Below are 18,424 nucleotides of genomic sequence, written 5' to 3'. Positions count from 1 at the left end.
TGTTTTTAGCAGAGTTGCTATATGCAAACTACACGTGAAGATGTAAGTTGCAAGAAATAGAGCTCCTAGAAGGGGAAATGTGAGTTATCTTAAATTTTTTCTACCATTTAATTGTTCTTTCCTTTATGTGTGTTTCAGGAATTTTTATCGTATTTCTAAACTGAGTTTTATTTTAATATACTGGAAAGAATGCCAAATTCACCATGAGTTTTCTTATGGTGGTATTTCTTTTTTCTCTCAACTTTTTACTTTGAATTCATACTTGGCCTAAATAATTCCCTGTGTTCTAAAAGGAAAAAAACAAATGGCTACATTGTTCCATGAATTAAAAACAATATACGGAGAGTCCAAATATTTCTTTTCAATGTAAAAATCTTAGGTCATTTTTTTTTAAAGGAAGAAAAATATTAAACTTTCGCTTTAACTATCCTGTTCATTGTTTTTCTTTTCCCTTTTTTATTTTTCTTTGACTCGTGTAGTTTAATTTTTTTTTTGAAAACAGTTTTATATGTTCTTTAAGAACGCTACATGTAGAAAAAGAAAACATCAAAATTCCATTTTACATTTCAAGAGAAAAGGGAGAGGAGGACATCTATAGTGTGAAGAGGGGGGAAAATGTCAGTTGACACCGCAGCTTTGCACATTACTTTCCTGTTGCTTGGTTGAGTTGAGTATTTGTCATTTGCCTACAGATATTTAGTTATTATACATGAAGTAAGCAGGTAAATATAATTTTAGTCAAGGTTTGCTTTTGTGAAATGAGGACATAGGATATTAGCTCTCAGGAGAAGGTTGAGAACTCAATCTATTGTTGTTATTTTTACTTTTGTTTTTAGTTTTTTTGTTTTTTGTTTTTTTTTAGTAATCTCCAAACCCAGTGTGAGGCTCAAACTCATAAGGCGGAGGGAGATCAAGAATCACATACTCTACCAACTGAGACAGCCAGGCGCCCCTTTATTTTTTGTTTTTAATACATCAGTTAGCCAGTTGCTATAACATTTTATTTGCAAACTTTTTAAGTGGGAGAAAGGTAAAAGCACTCTTTGTCCTGTGGATCTCTATCTACCCTCTTGCTCTTTTCTCTTTGTTTTCATTTCTTTCTCTGTAATGTAAGCCTAGCCACCAGTATCACAGAGTATTTGTCTTAGAATCTTTACAGACACATTCTTTCATCTTTTCTCTAAAAGGGGGGAGTTATTTCTGTCTCTGTAATGTGGTAATCAAGACTAGGAATAATAATGTTCCACCAGCATGTAGATTGTTTTCCTCTCCTGAAATGCAGTTTTTAGTTACTGCTGTATTGGGAAATGTGGTCAGGCCACTTTCCGAGTAGCAGAACTCCTCCCTGAGATGACTACCTGATTAAAGAATTAAGTACCTGGTGTGCTTTCTCAATTCCAGTCCATCACATATTCCCATTAGTGTCTTGGCCAGAGTCATAGCAGCCAAGATGAAAGTGCTTCTGGTTGGAGGGATGACCAGTTGATTAGCGGGAGAGAAGTTTTAATCTTCCACTCTTGAAAGAGAAACACTTGGTAGAATGCTCCCTCCAGTGTTTTGAATTCCAGTGGCGTTAGGTAGACCTTGAAGAGGAATGAGCACCTCATTCAGTTAAGGAGGTATTATTTGAACCCCCTTCCCTCTGGCAAAGTTATAATTGACCCCAAAGTTGTGTAGGAGTATTAAATTTTACAAGTTCTCCTTGACAGTTTCAGGTTTGAATGTTTGAAGTGTTGAGAAAAGGTAAAAGGAAATACTGAACTAGTAAGAATGCAAAGTATTTGGGAAGGTAATTGGATCCTAGTGATGCTGTTACATAAAACCAAAGCCTTCTGAGTAATCTTCACTGGGTATATAGGTCATTTATCTCCGAAGAACAGGGTGCAAAATTAAACTGGTGCTTTTGAACAGTATTCCTTTTTTTCTTTTTCTTCACTTAAGTAATCAAAAAAGGAAAAGCAAGCCTAATATATTTTTATATTTGATATATTTTTTTGATGGTTTTCATAATGACCCACAGTATACACAGTAGAAGTTACATACACATGATCTGTTTACAAAGAAAATTATGGCTTTAGTTATCATTCTTTCGTGTTTGTAATAGGATATTAGTTTCCAGAGGACAAAGATGGCATTTGTTCTCTGTGTCTAAAGGTACGGTGTGATACTTTGCACGATCTCTTGAACAACATGACCAGATAATTATAGAATTTTAAACCTAAAATTATAAATCATCTAGGTCAGTGTTTTTCAACCTTTCTAACCCATTTCTCTTTCATGTGTTGTTTGGCTGTCTTTTGACTTTTTATCCAGTTTTTCTTTCTATGATTTGCATTACCAAAACAAGCTATATTGCATATCTTTCCCAATTACACAAATCTCCTTCTTCCCTAGTCAAGAATCCAACCTCCTCGTTTTACAGGGAGTGAAGATTAGCCTCTGGGAGACTAATTGATTTGTCCCAGGTCATACATGTTAACCGGCTGTTTTGGCTGAGCTGGATCTCTCACCCCTTGGGTCAGATCCTTCCAGTCACTGAGGAAATGCCTGCTATGAACAAGGGACTATGTAGAATTCAGAAGAAGAGGAGCAAGAGGGTTCTGTCTCCACCTTTTAGGAGTTTATATGCTACATAGGATGCACTTAGTACTGCAAATTTTATTATGATCAGTGATGCTCGAGATAGGACTCTAGAAGAATTTCGCAGAAGGAGGTGAATTCAGGGACTCTGAGAAGGCTTAATGAAGGTGGTTAGAGATTTTTCGCCAAGATCTTAAACGGTGGATTCCGTTTTCAAAGCTGGAGCTGGAGTGAGACTCTTTCTATTCCTCCTTTCCTAGACAGACTTTTTTTTTTTTTTTAAGTAGTCTCCATACCCAATGTGGGGCTTGAACTCACAACCTTGAGATCAAGAGTTGCATGCTCTACTGACTGAGCCAGCCAGGCGCCCCCAGCCAGACTCTTGAGTGGGTTTTGTACACTTGGCTGCTTCCACCTGCCGCTCGTTTCATAATGGAATAGAGCCTGTGTCCTTTTCCACTACCTTTACCTAAACAGTTCCCTTTGAGGTCCCCAGTGACCTCCTGGTTGCCAGATCTAGCAGAACGAGATTTGAACTTTTTAGTTCTTACTTTTCATGGAACTCCTAACTACATTGATGGAGAGATGACCATTCCCTCTTTTCAAAATCTTCTTTCCCATGCTTTCCTGATACTGGGCTCTGGTCTCCTTATGTGTGGGAGTTCTTCAGCATTCTGTTGCTGGCCCTGCATGGCCTCTTCTCCCATCTCATGCTGTTGGTTTCCACTTCATCATATGTGAGTTGATGAACCCCTTTGAAAATTTGATAAAAGGTCTGGGCTCTCAGTTTCTGCAAAACTCTTACACACTTACACATAATTGTTATAACCTTGCGCTTTTCCTGACCTTTAAAGCCCGTCTCTGGATCTTAAATGGCCTTGAATTATACGATGATGATTCAAGAGCATTATCTCAGTCTGTTTCTCACTCCACGTCTGTGGATCTAACTGCTTAGATCCATAACTACTTAGATCCCCCACAGCAACCCAGCTTCAGCATATCCACAGCAGACCTTATCGTCCTCTCCCTATACCTGGTCCTCTCGCTGTTCCCTCAGTCAGTCACTCCACCATCCCTTGTCCAGAGGTGTTTTGTGTTGTCCCTCCTTCATTATCCATACCCAGTGACAAGTCCTATCAGTTTTACCTCCCACATATCTCTTTGAGGGGCCCCTAAGTGGCTTAGTCGGTTAAGCATCCAACTCTTGGTTTCAGTTCAGGTCATGATCTCAGGGTCATGAGATCGAGCCCCCCATGTGGAGCTCCCCGCTGGGCATGAAGCCTGCTTAAGATTCTTTCTTCCTCTTCTTCTGCCCCTCCTCCCCACCTCCCCATCCCCCCTGCATGCGCGTGCCTGATCTCTCTCAGTCTCTCTTAAAAAAAAAACAGCACATAAATATCTCTTGAGTTAATCCGCCTCTGCTACCTAAGGTGCCTTTGCCTTTCTTCTGGATTGCTGCCGTAGCCATGGCCTCTCTCCTTCCATTCTTCCACCCCCCACCCCCCCAGACTGTCTTCATTAAGGCAGCCAGAAAGGCCTTCGGAAACACAAATCTGAGCATACCGCTCCCCAGTTTGAAGCTGCTCTGCAGCAGTTCCTTTGGCCTTAGGAATGCCCAAACCTCTTCTCTCAGTTCGCAAGACCCGTTGTGATGGGTGCCCGCGTGTGCCTCCCATAGTATTTGTTGCTGCCTTCAAACTCTGCTTCAGCTGGACTGAACTTCTACATCCCACACTGGCCTTGTGATCTGCCAGTCTGGCCTTTGCCCTGCTCTTCTCTTCTCCCGGAATTTTCGGTCCTCCCATCTGCCTTCACAACTAGGCTAACTTCTGCTGGTTCTCTGCCCCTGAAGCCTCCTCTCAACTCCCACCACTCTCACACATAGACACAGTGGGCTGCCGGCATCTGTTTTATCCTCCTTTGATGCTCTTCTGTTCCCATAGCATGGCGCCTGTCACACCTGATCATACATGCTTGTTTTAATTGCTTACTGCCCCTTCAGATGGCGGGGCCGTATGGTGACTTGTGAACCCCAGGTACTTTTGCCTTCATGGGCCCCCCTTCCTCTATTAAAAAAAAAAAAAGAATAAAAATTGTATTTTGCAACTGCATCATTATAAAGATGAATATGTTCCAAGCTGGTATTGTTATTGTTATATTCATTTTTATCCCGACTTTAAAATAAATTACTATAAAAACACTTTTCATGGGCTCCTAAAAGTCTCATGGATCCTAGTATTGTGCCTCCTGTGCCTGATGGATATGTTGGGTTTGTTAAATGGGCATAAATACTTTGGGCCTACTCAGTTATTTTATTATGTGTCCATTTTGTAATGGCTTGGATAGCTTATTAAACAATATTGGATTTTGTATTTTAGCCCCTGGTAATGGAAAAGTGTATGGAAAATAGGGTGATATACTCAAAAAGTGTATATTTTGTGTGTGTATATATATATATATGTATATATATTTAAAAGTAGAAATCGTGAGTTTTTATTACGATGTCAAAAATACCTTATATGAACTATTTTATTAATGCAAACTTTTCTTCATGATGCTTCTGTATTCAGCGGTGGTTTTTAGTGGAAGTGGGGAGGTAATTTTGTGGGGGACATGTGAGAATGTCTGGAGACATTCTTAGTTGTCACAGCAGGGGCACTTTGGCTGCTAGTCAGTGGAGGCAGGGATGCTGCTAAACATCCTGCCTTGCACAGTACAGCCCCGACAACAAAGAATTATCTAGCCCAAAATATCAGTAGTGCCGAAGTTGAGAATGTAGAGGAATTAATGTAGAGGAATTCTTCATAAAGCTTAGTTTCTACATGTATATTATTTAGCTTATTTTCCTGTGTGTCCCTTTAAAGCTATACAGTTGACCCCTGAACAACACAGATCTGAACCACATGGGTCCACTTAGACGTGGACTTTTTTCAATAAATATACTGGAAAATGTTTTGGAGATTTGCAGTAATTTGAAAAACTCACAGAGGGGGCATCTGGGTGGCTCAGTCCTTTAAGCGTCTGACTTTAGATTTCAGCTCAGGTCACGATCACAGGGTTGTGAGATTGAGCGCTCAGTCGGGCTCTGTGTTGGGCATGGAGCCTGCTCTCTCCCTCTCTCTTTGCCCCTCCTGCCCTAGAAAAAAAGGCAAAGAGAAAGAAAAACTCACAGATGAACCACATAGCCTAGAATACCAAAAAAATTAAGAAAAAAGTACTATTGTAAGTATACAGTATATAATACATATAACATACCAAGTATGTGTTAATTGACTATTTCATAGGTAAGGCTTCTCTGATCAACAGGAGGCTACTGGTAGTTAAATTTTGGGGGAGTCAAAAGTTATATGCAAGATTTTCAGTTGCATGGGTGTCTGGCACCCCTAGCCCCTGTGGTGTTCAAGGGTCAGCTGTATTTCAAATCTTTTTTTTTTTTTTTTAGATTTTTATTTACTTATTCACGAGAGACAGAGAGAGAAGCAGGCTCCCAAGGAGCAGGGAGCCCGATGCGGGACCCGATCCCAGGACCCCGGGATCATGACCTGAGCCGAAGGCAGACGCCCAACCATCTGAGCCACCCAGGCACCCAAGGGTCAGCTGTATTTCAGCTGTAGGGTTGTGTTGTACTGGAACCAAACATTCATTTATTTATTTATTTTTACCTCAGTAAGGCTGAGGAGAACAGTCACTGAAATGGCTGAGCTTATGAACGTGAGAGGTTGGTGCTGTGTAACTCTTTCACTAGGGTTTATTTGATAGACAAAATCTCTCTCAAAGGGTCTGTTGTCATTTAAATCATTACCCAAATACTCATTTTTGCCCTTGCTAATCCTAGCCAGAGTACAACCAGTGGTTGTCTGGGTGGGGAGGGGGATGTCGAGTCGTTTATTCATGATTTTTATTACCTCTTGGCTAGAGTATCACCATTCATTGTTCACAAGCCGCCCAGCTTGTTTACTTTTTATAAATTACATGTAATCAGTCCTCTTGCAGGTCTGGCTACTGTAATTGGCAGTAGCCACAGAGCAGGGCTGACGAGTCCCCATTTATGCTGATGTCTCATAATTAGCTCATGTTCCACTCTCCACGCTTTCTTGCCTCTTCCTTCTGCTTTTTAAAAGGAAGATGAAGAGAGAATTGCCACCATGCTCTCTTTTCCGATGCTCTAATGGTGCTTGTTTATAATTTGGTCGAGTCCCTGTGTCTTTTGGGAAGAATCCAGGGTTTGGGGCAGTGGTTCCCAGACTTGTTCCGTATGTATTAGAGTCACCTGGGTAACTTCTAAAGTGAGGATTCTTGATCCCTACCCACCTTCTGCTATTTAGTAAATTTAGGTTGAAGTCCAAAACACTTTTTACCTCAAATCCCTGCTGATTCTGATGTAGATGGTCCTTGAAATTATACTTGGAGAACTCCTTAGTTGGCATGGAGGGAAAAAGGGAGAAGAAAGAAAATCCAGTAGAAGTAAATGTGTATAAAGAGTGGGATAGGAAGGCAAAACTCAGAAAGGAACTTTAGCCTCTCTACTTTGAGATAAGGGAAATATGCTGTGTTGCTACGTGCTTACTGTTTTCTAGCAGTGATATAGATCAAACTGTCCCATAAAGAGGACATACTTAGAGGAAGACAAAAGTGAAAGGGAGTTTTTTAGAAAGGTTAGAATGTGAGAAAGTACCTAACTGAGCTCGGAAGACATTATTAAATCAAGGAAGGTATTATGTAACTATTGATTTAAAAAAGAATGTGCATTCCTGAATCAAGAGTTTATGAATGACTTAAGACAAAGAGGAAAGATATGAAGAAGGATTAGCTCTTCACCAGAGGTTCTGGGTATTCCGGTTATCGGATCTGAGAGCATATTATTAAAATTCAGTCCATATTTCCTAGAATAGTTCTAATTTCAAGTATTCTTTCTATTGTCTTAATTATTCATGTCTGGTTCACCCTAATTTTGGTTAGTTGAGATGTGGTTGATTTATAAAAGAGCACCAAAGCAGTTGTACTCGACTAAAGAAGTTCTGTTGTTTTTCAGTCTGTGTGTGTCTCTGTGTTTCTATGTTTAATGTATATATTCTAATCTTTTTAAACCTAAACTTTGATTTTAAAGTCCATTTTAGAGAAAGAGAGCAAGAGAGACAGACAAGACAGACTCTATTTAGAAAACTGGTCAAGAAGTGGACTAGGTGGGAGTGGTTATTTAATCTTAGCAAAGGAATAAAGTAAAGCACTTTATTTCCAACTGCCTACTGAACTTACTCCATTTCTGGAAAGCTATGTCTGTTTCTTTGGAATATTAGTTCCTTAGGGGAACTTTATGATTCCATTCAATTACAATGCGGAAAGCCCTTGACACCGCCTCCACCCAAAGTAAAAAGATTTTGGAGAGTTACTTATAAAATGATGGCTATCAGCTCTTGTTAAATCATTCTTTACCCTGCTCTGGCCATCCCTATGTCAAAGTGTTCATTTTTCCATGCTAGGAACCCAGACTGTTTTGTAAGACGTTTCACCATTATGATATCGTATTCACTGGCTTGCTAATCTTTCCTCCCTCCCTTCCTTTTTCCATCCTTCATGCTCTCTCCCTTCTCCATTTATTTAAATGCCCAGAAATACTTCAGCCTCTTATGTACTCTTCCCATGCTCACAAGATCTTAGAGAATCTCCACATCTGCTTTATAAGTGTCGAGTATCATTACTGTTATTATATGAAGTGTCTACCACACCCTCTCACTGCACTGTGAGTCCAAGTAAGTTTGGTTAGTAAATCACTTGGCTCCTGAAGTGAGGAGAAGGGCTGTTGCTGGATGTGGTGGAGACCCAGAACCAACTTCTACCATTTACTCTGGCAACCAAGAAAGGCTAGACTCCTGTGACTTCTACTCTGTGCAGAGAATTGAAGTCAGGGCTCCTGATTTGCTCTCTTCATTCCAGGTGACCTTATTTTCTCGCTTTCCTGTACTTTTTAAACCATATACTTGGTAAACCTCTTTTCTTATTAGTCTCCTAATATTTCTAACTATTTTTTTTCAGATTTTTTTCTATAATTTATTCCAATCCATATGTTGTTTAACATGGCGATAGATGTTTCCAGTGAATATTTATATTTGCTGAATACGAGGATGAATGCTCTTAGGGAGAACCATAACATAAGTAGTCCTACAAGTGCAGCATAAAGAAACATATAGCTTATAAACTTAAGTGGGAGTATTTTAACTTAAAATTTTCTGGTTTAGGTTTAACTTGGAAAATAAGTTATAAAATCTTAGGTAAAGCAGATTTATTGCCCTTTGTATAAGTTACTAAAGGGAAATATTTCTTAATTAACTATATATGATTTATCATTAAAGTTAATATACATGTTTAGCCTTATAACAATTTTATATTTACTTATATTTGAATAGGAAAAGTGCATAGATTGACTTAAAATTTTAATATGTTGGTGCTTTGGTTATTTATATGTTTAAGGTATAGTTTTTAATACTCAGACATATTTAAATGTTTAATATCTCCCTACTAATTTTAATGAGTCTTAAACAATTAATGATATACTTTTAGGATAGGTTTTGTGCATACTTAATTTTTGAGGAAATCGGTTTTTATTCCTAAGTTGGAGAAATAGTATATGTTAAGAAACCCATTTTTTATAAAGGGAAATTGGAACATGGATATTGAACTATTTTTAATATTTCAAATAAGGTTCTAGCCTTGAAAACATTCATGTATGTTTTCAGTTAGAATCTCTTGTGTTTCTAAACCATATATTTCTAAAGCAGAATAAATGTTCATAACTTTGAGATTTTTATTGAAAACCTTAGGGAGAAGAAAATGACTCAAGAAAGATAAAGACCAGGTTTTCTTAAAGTAATGAAAGGGGTAAAAATTTCTATTACTCTTCCTATTCCTAATGAGAAAAAATGAGGCCCTAGGCAGTTGGACCTAGGAAATACCCTGAGTGCAAGGCCAGCTGGTTTCGGCAGGCAGACATAGACGGGAGCACAGGCTCCAACCCAGCCCAGTGCCATCCCAATCTGCCCTCTTCCCCTCTGCTTTCAGTAGGTTGTTGTGATTTATCACATTTGAACAGTTGGACACTCTAAGAGCATTTTAGTTGTCCCTCAGAGCAGTGGCAACATGGAAAATTCACCCCAGTCCCTCTTTTTCTTTAATTTTTATTTTTAATTGTAAAAAAGCCGTTTTTAAGTGCACAGTTCAGTCATGTTAACTGTAGTCCCAGTGTTGTGCCACCCTAGTCTTTCTTGCCTCTCCCTATAATCTTTATAGCATGGGAGACATCTGAAGGGGCTTTATCCCAGCGCCATTTGGAAAGGTTATACACCTCACCTATGTTTACTCCTTCTCTGTAGTAGGAAGTTAATTATGTGGGATTTGCTCACCTGAGCCACACAGAGATCCTACTTTAGTGTACATTTGGAAATCCCATGCCCCTTTCTGCCCCTGAGGAAAAATTCTTTCGTGATCTAGAGTCAGTGTTCAGTTTAATCTTGAGCATATGAGAATGAGTCACCCTGGGTAAGTATGTAATCCCATTTATACCTTCCTTCCAACCTCCCTTTAATTTTTAAACTTAAGATACTAGATCCTGATTTCCTGTGTAAGGTCTGGTGACTGGGGACTAATTTAGGGACTGGGCAATGTTGAAATTATTTTGGAACAGCCCTTTCTGTTCTCCTGAAAATGAAGCTGTGTGGCCTAAGTTTTAAAATTCAGACTATGTGTGGAATGTCTCTGTGGATGAAGAAACATGTTAAATGCTTTTTTGGAAGGCAGGAGGAAAGAAGAATGAAAATTTTAAGCTAGTCTGATTTTTGTGGGAGAAATTTTGAGATTTTTAGAATATGTATAAACCAAAGATGACTGACAAGTTGCTCTGTGATTTCTTTGTATACACACAAGGAATACTTGATATCCGTCTAAAGAGATTGCTGAATAGGTGTATTAGCTAACAAAATAACTGAGTTCTGCTTTTGATTCCAGTTACTATTTTCTAAACAATGTGTAGCCACTACTTTCATTTCTTCATTTGTAGAATGAAAAATATTTCACTGGGAAATTATTTTAAAAAGAATACTTGTGAAGTACTTTGGAATCTTTAAGGTACTTTGAATGTGGTACGTAAAGAATGTAAATCATTAACGTTTATATTTTCATACCCGTGGAGGTATATGGCAGTGGGAGTGAACCTCACAATATCCATTTTTTAAGATCGCATACATTTGAACAAGCCGTTCTCCCTAAACACTTATTTCAAATTGGCAGTGGTTTAGCCAGCAGTCAGTAATCTCACACAGCAAGTGTTTGGCCCGCCTGTTTTAACCTGCACAGGTTCACTTCGCACAGAGAAGGGAGGGTAGGGTTACATGGTGGAAGCACCATGTTAGCCTCATTAACATATTTTGAATAACTGTATTTGAACATTTGCCAGCTAAGCTAGACTATTTGGATACTTGCCAAATGAGCAGTGGGAACTTCTGAGAGGAGCATAGAGATTTGAGCCTGTAAAATGTTTACTTTTGCTTCTTGGAGGGGAAACATTTTAGAAGTTGCTATTTAGGATATTTCCCTTATTCTCCCAACAGAACTTCTTTTTTTTTAATTCTGCAGAAATTTGAGATCTTCTCTTCCCACCACCTTTGTGTTTTTTTTTTTTTTTTTTTTGAATATGTACCTTAGGACTTGTCTCAGAAATACCTTTGATAATCTCTCCCGGATTAGATTGAGTTCCTACTCAGCCTGTCTTTGGTCTTTGCAAAATTAGTCCTAAAGCTCTTTCTGTGGCCGATCTGGAGAACCTCTTCTGCAAGCTTATCATGTGAACACAAATGGTTGGAACAGGACAGACAGGATAAACTAGGGTGCCTGTAGAGTCAATTCCTGCCCAGGGGATGCTCAGATCATAAAGATGCCAGCCTGGCTCAGCTCTAGAGAGCACAGAAATGGTCTTTACACAGTTCTAGTTTTGTGGCCTGTAACTGTGTCCAGAAATACTTTTTTGACTTTGCATTGACACCTTCTGGCTGAAACCACAACTTGGGGCTCTAAAACTAGTTAAGGAAATAATAGCTGAAACCAGGTTCTTGGATATTGTGATGTAGCCCATTTTAAGGGTAAGAAGATAAGGCAGCACATATGCTTAGTTCTGTAGTTCTTATTTTGGGGGCCACGTCAGGGAGTATCAGAATCACCAGGGAGCTTTTTCAGAAACTATTTGCCATGATTGTTTTTTCCTATTTCACACGTATTGCAGTGAAGGGTGGAATGACAACGTAATGAGGAGGCATTTGAATCTACAACCTGTTGAAACCATGGGTGCTTGCCACTGTGTGGTAGTTTCCATAGTTTAGGCCAGTTTGCAACCCTGCCTCTTGCTTACTCTTTAGAATGGAAAGATACAGCCAGATGACACCAACTCTCACTGCTCCTATGAAAGATTTTGAATATGTCAAATGTGCCTTTAATAGACTTGCCAAAAGAGGGTTTTCTTCCTGCTTGGAGCTTTTTTTTCCCCCTTTATTTCTTCAGAGTTGGTTCTTAAGACTGACTTACTAAAATCACACAAATATAGTATATCAAAAACAGGAAAGAACAATTTGATTATAGCTATTTAAAAAAACATTTTAAAAATGAGAACCTAGGAAAGAACTCTGGTACATTAAATCAAGCCCTAAATTTTTTTTTTTTTTTCAAGCCCTAAATTTTTAACAGGTTTTGTAATGAGCATATCTGTTTATATTTTATATGCCAATCATATATGTGTAAATAAATATTTGTGCTTTTAAATTTCTAGATGGAAGTTATTAAATTTCACCTAGCTTTTGTTGACTTTCATTGATTTACTTGTAATTTTGTGAATAATGTGTGTGATTAATATATTTACATAATCACTATCTACTTTTAACTAATTACGTAAATATATCTTTGAGTCTTCACAGCTTTTTTTTCTTAGTGATTCATAACAGCCTGTTTAAAGAAAAAATTTATAGGTGATTATAATCATGAAGCAGTGTAGGGTTAATGAATACCTTTGATCATTTCTGTATTTATATTTTTTATCATAAAATGTTAAATTTGTGTTTGTGGAGCTTCTCTGTTGTATCAGTTTATTGTGTTACAGGAATAGTTGTGGAATATTACCAGTTCACTATTTAGTATATGTTTAATATCTCTGAGGGTGGTAGATATAAAGTCTTTTTCTCAAACAAGTAGTTACATGAAACAATTTATTCAAGTCCTCTAACAACCCTAGTGAAACTTGAGTTCTGGCACCAGGCCCACATTTAAGCTGATTTTGTGTGTGTGTGTGTGTGTAAAAGATACTAATAGTCTCTTTAGAATGTGTTAATATTTTTAGGTCCAAATATGAGTTATTCAGTAGGTACATCAGATTTTAAAGACTAAATGAAATGTAAATACTGACTTTTGTGTCCCTTTTAATTAATTTTAGTGACTTACTAGGTGGTATTTGTGGGGATACATATAACTTCTTCATTGGTTGTTGTGTTCTCCATAATTTAGTTACAAAGTGCTACCCATGAAACGTGAATGAAGAGGCTACCTTCAGGTATAGTGAGGGTTTAGCTCATTTAACCATTGCTCCAGCTTATCCTCCTCAGCGTGCTCCCCAGCTCCCTGGCATATTTACATATTATATAATCCAGACTGGTTTGTCCTGTTTGGTAGGTTTGTTATAAACTGCAGAGCTAAGTAAATGTGTGATAACATTTTAAATGGCATTACAAGTTAAACAGTACTTGAGGAGTGATGTAGCAGAGGGCCCCAGCTGTCAGGTGCCCCAGGGTCAGCCTCCTTTTGGGCCGTTTCCGTTTTCTTGTGGGTAACAGGAAATAAACATGAAACTGTAGTAATGCCTGACGAGAGGACCACTCCTTTTTCCAGGTGACATCCCGCCTGATACTGAAAATGTCTGATACTGAAAGTAGATGTTGACTATGTCCACTAATGACTTCTGTACATAGGCAGAAATCAACAAACCAAACTGGTGGAACCATTTCCATCTGTCTGTGCCCAGTATGAAAACAGTGAAGGAGGAAGGTAACTAGATGAGTTTTGTTCCCCTCCTCCCTCAGTGTATAACAGGAGAACGTTGCCATGTGCTTGGGGATGAGTATTTCTTACGGCTGCACAGTACTGGGTTAAACTGACATACGTGCTTAACTTATCCCCAGTTATAGGACTACTGGGTTTTCTAAAGCATCCTCTGTCCTTACCTGTTTACTTTATGAAAGCTACGCGTCTCTTGTGAGTGCTCTAAAACCCTCTGTGGGGCTGTGTGTCCCTCTTCAGTGTTGTGTGTGTCCTTCTCGTGTTCAATTACCGTTCGGCCCCTAGCTGGAAACTGGGATCTAATGGTGGGTGTGGCAGTCTTCCCTGGAATGCCTCTCTCGTCCATACAGGTCCTCTCTGAGATTTGCAGGGGTTCCTAGTGCCGCAGGGTGTTAGTCAAACTTACGGTGGTGGTGGTGACGACCTCCCCCTGCCATCCTACATGCTTGAGCCTCTCACGCTCTCACCTGTTTCAATCTCAGGGCTTCTCTTTGAGCCTGCAGACTGGGGACCCTAACTTAGAAGATCTCAGGTAAACAGCAACCTGCTTTTTCCTCGTGAGTCAGTGCTTAGTTTGAAGTATGCTAAAAGAGGTTCTCATTTCTATAGGTCAGGCAGGTTGTAGCCTGCTTGAGTTTTTAGTATCTCTGGTTAATAATGACTTTAGAGCACAGAAGAGGAAATGGCTCTTTTATGAATGTTGCATAAAACTCTGTGGCCTTGTGCAAATGATCTAACTTCACATGAATCATGCCTTATAGACAGAATCTGCATTTGTGTGGGTAGATTCAGCACTCTGTGTGCTAGTCTGAATTCATGGGGGACAGAATCATCCCATATATAGCACATACATTTTTTAACATTATTTTTGCTGTTTTAAATTTGCTTTTATTGAGATCAGAAATATATTTTTTATTCTTTTTATTTTTGAACTGAATATTTAAAACTTACATCCGTGGAATTACCCACTTTTCAATGGTTAATTACTGAAGTTTATAATCAGAAGATTGTGAGACCTTTAGAGGATAAAATGGAAAATAAACTTAGGTCTAGGACAAGGAATTCTACTTGGATATTGCAAAAATAGAAAAAAAAAAAGTGAATGAATAACTGGCAACACAAACTCTTTTTCCTGTAAGTTCCTTTTTCCCAAACCCTTGCCATCACGCTGAAAAAAGTTTTCTTGCAAGTTGATTTTTCTCAGAATCCTGCTGCTTACTGTTAGTAAGAATTTTTTTCATGTGCCAGAGTTTTGTTTTTCATGTGATTTCTGCAGCAATTTGGGTCTTACTGAAAATATTTTTTTTAAGTGCAGTGGCAAAAGTTATTGATAGTGAGCCAAAAGGAAAACTTAATACGAACTTCTGTACAATTTATTTATAGTGATTAGGGGGAATTAAATGCATTATCCAAGGTGAATGAAGTTAAATTATTATAGGAGAAATATCAATTCAAATTGAAGATGAAGTATGAGTGCTTATTTCCAGTTTCAAAAATTACACTTTTCACTTGCCGCCTGGACTTTTCCCCCAAGGATGCATATTTTTGAGATTTCTCTATCAGGCTAATGCAAGGTAATGCTACTGACTGAGCCAGCTTAATGGAATGACATCATGGTTTCCTTGGGAATAATTAAGCAGGGTAAAAATTCAAGTTTTTTAGAGGGCGTGATTGGACTTCTTGAGCAATGTGATACCTTAGAGCATACAAGAAAGTAACTGAATGCTTTTAAGGGGATAGCTAGTGTTCTGCATCTCTCAGTCTGATAGCAAAAAAGAAATCATATTTGGATACTACTATTAAAACAGCATGTGATGTATTCATCCTGTTATTCCTTTTAAGAAATGATTTCAGAAATGGTCAAGAACATCTTGTTCAGCAGCTCACTCTGACTCCCTGACTTACTGGGAGGATCTCACTCTGTTTGCTCTATAAATCGTACTATAAATTGCTCTATAAATCTCTCTATAAATTGGCCTTTGACCAAAAGTAATGAAATGTTACCTGACCTGCTATATCAGGATTCTTTTTTTTTTCCCTGAAGATTTTATTTATTTATTTATTAGAGAGCAAGCGAGAGAGAAACAGCATGAGAGAGGAGAGGGTTAGAGGGAGAAGCAGGCTCCCCGCTGAGCCGGGAGCCCGATGTGGGACTCGATCCCAGGACCCTGGGATCATGACCTGAGCCGAAGGCAGTCGCTTAACCAGCTGAGCCACCCAGGCGCCCTGCTATATCAGGATTCTTAGTTGTAAATAACAGAAACCCTAATTTCAACAGGAAAGGAGTTTATTAAAGATATTAGGTAGCACACAGTGTCTCTGGGAAAGCGGAGGACCTAGCTTAGGAGCTCATCAATCAGGAACAGGACCACTGACCTGGTCCAGGAGGCAGTAGATTATTACTGCCTCATAGGCCATGACCATAGGCCCTGCATCTTATACTGCCAACCCCAGTGACACTAGATAATGAGCACTGCCATTACTACCTCTGGAAGCTGCATTTGCTGCCCCAGTGCCAGGTTTGGATTTTGTATAGTTCTTATTTCTTGAGATTCGAAATCTGGAATGAATTTATTTGGTGAAGCCAGTGTACCTGATTGTGTACCTGCACTCTGTTGCAGGGAAGCTAAGAAAGCAATGACCTGACATTTTCTGCTTTTGTAGTATTAGAGTTAATAATTTTCCAAACATAGGGAGGGGAGTTCAGATGCTGGCCATCCTAAAAGAATCCTGTAAGTCTACTGTTTCAGGCATATTGGAGGTAGAGGTAGAAGATTCAAAATAAGGTATGAGGAAAAAATGTCATAACAAAACCCATTATTTCTCAGTATTCTCATATCAGCAGCCTCAGACAAAAGAGCAAGCACTCTTTACTAAGCAGCTGCTACGTGCTTTTAAATTTTATCTCTAATCCATACAAGAACCTTGAAAAGTAAACATACTGCCCCCATTTTTACAGGTAAAGAAACTGGTGTTCCAAAGTAACTTACCAAAATTACATAGCTGGTAGATGTCAGTGCTGAAATTCAGACTCATTTGTGTCTGTTCCAGAACCCCTGTTCTTTCTGTTGTACCAGCTTTCCCCCTCACAGAAATTTTGTGGAAGAGCCCGTATGGCTTCCCTGATCTAAACCAGAAATTTTTCTGGGTGCTTCTGCATTGTTTCCCTTAATCCAGCACTTACCATTTATCATGAGTTGGGAGACCCTTCTAGGCTCAGGAGAGTGGGACTAGAGCTGCAGATTCAGGAACGATAAGAATGTATGTGTCCCTGGGTGCTTCAGGCGTCCATGCAGTCATCTCAGGAGAGTTTGTTGAGTGAGAGAAGGGATGATGAGACTTACAGAACACTAGTTTGGCAGGTGGATCAGAAGGAGAGGAACCAGCAAAAAGACAGCGGGATTTTTCCTTGGCAGGAGGAGATTCAGAAAAGAGACTTGTTAGGGAAGCCAGAGATCATGGTTTAAGAAGGAGGGTGTGGTTGGGAGTCAGGTGCTTCAAGAATCAAAATAGGATGAGGTGGGAATAACCACTGAGGTGAACTGGCCAAGCAAGAAGTTATGGTGGCCTTCTGTAATTTGAAATAATATTCTCTGAATCTTACCCATCTCTGTTAATCTACCATGAAGTGCAGTGATGGAAACACCACCCTGGATTTTAGGTTCTCATACTCAATGGACATGTACAATTTTGTGTTTAAATTTTTCATTCCTTTATTTAATAATGCTTTGGTAGTTGTTGGGGCCACACACCTGTATAGTGAACAGTCCAGATGGACTAGAGTTTTCCCTATTCCCCATTCTGGAGTCACACTTGTTTTATTTAGAGGCCATCGTCCCTCAAGAATGACTTGGATTGACTCCCCATCAGTCTGTTATTTTATGTCTGCCCACGTAGAAGCTAATCATCTACTTTCCTCCCTACTCATGCAGCCTTGTGAAATCTTCCAGCCACTTATGCTATTTGTTTGTCTTTTTGCAAATCAGCTGAGCATCATGTCACCTTTAAACATCCTTCTAATTAAACTTCAGAAAGGATGAAGGATGAATGATTAAAATTTAGCTATTTATAGTTTATTTAATTCTTCCCTCTCCCGAGAATCTCTTTAGAATACACAGGCACAGGAGTAAAAATAAAAGTATTCCTAAATGGGTTACAGAAAATTATGGGAAAAATTGGAGAGGTGTTGGAATGGATTTTAATGTCTGTAAGGTTGTATGTCCAGAGCAATCTGTTTTGGATGGGCCCTGAGCAGGATGGCCTTTTCCTGATTGAGATGGGGCTTTATCTTGTCTGTTCTGATCACTGCACAATCTCTCCTTTGTCCTGGAGTGATGGGATTTCCCTCCCCGCCCCCTTTTCTGGTTACTGCTGTAGCCCCAGTATTTGCTAGTTCACTCCCCCACCTTTGTCAATGCCAATCATCTCTGCCTTACAACTAGTTGGCATTGGGATTTGTAAAAAAGGGTGGGAATAAGGGAGATGAAAATAAAAGCTCTTTCTGCATCTGCTTTTTAGTTATTTGTTTCTGTGCCTCATCTCCTTTTACCCCAATGATGAAATGAATGCAGATGAAGGAAGAAGGAGAGGGAAATGGTACCTCATATTTTTAATATTCTGTTCCTTTTCTGCTCATCAAACTCCCCACTCCCCCGGACCCCTATTCTCATTTCTGACCCTTCAGTATCTTTCTTCCCTGTTGGAATGTAAGCTCCCAAGGTAGAAAGATCATGTCAATTTTGGTCTTTGCTGTGCTCCG

General features: G+C 39.1%; 1 protein-coding gene and 1 long non-coding RNA gene across 6 annotated transcripts in view; both read left to right on the top strand.

The window, feature by feature from the left end:
- GAB1 (GRB2 associated binding protein 1) overlaps window positions 1-18,424 on the top strand; it is a 125,203-nt gene that overhangs the window by 8,290 nt on the left and 98,489 nt on the right. The gene's annotated exons all lie outside the window — the stretch shown is intronic.
- On the top strand, window positions 89-7,003 carry LOC145720103 (uncharacterized). Its single transcript, XR_014142838.1, has 2 exons — window positions 89-5,975; window positions 6,163-7,003. It is a non-coding gene; the product is annotated as an uncharacterized LOC145720103 (long non-coding RNA).

Source organism: Leptonychotes weddellii, chromosome 2 (assembly GCF_054177405.1).
Source record: "Leptonychotes weddellii isolate Sample4059 chromosome 2, ASM5417740v2, whole genome shotgun sequence".
Classification (NCBI taxonomy): domain Eukaryota; kingdom Metazoa; phylum Chordata; class Mammalia; order Carnivora; family Phocidae; genus Leptonychotes; species Leptonychotes weddellii.
The sequence above is the reverse complement of the archived record's forward strand: the minus strand, read 5'-3'. Positions and strand labels throughout refer to the sequence as shown.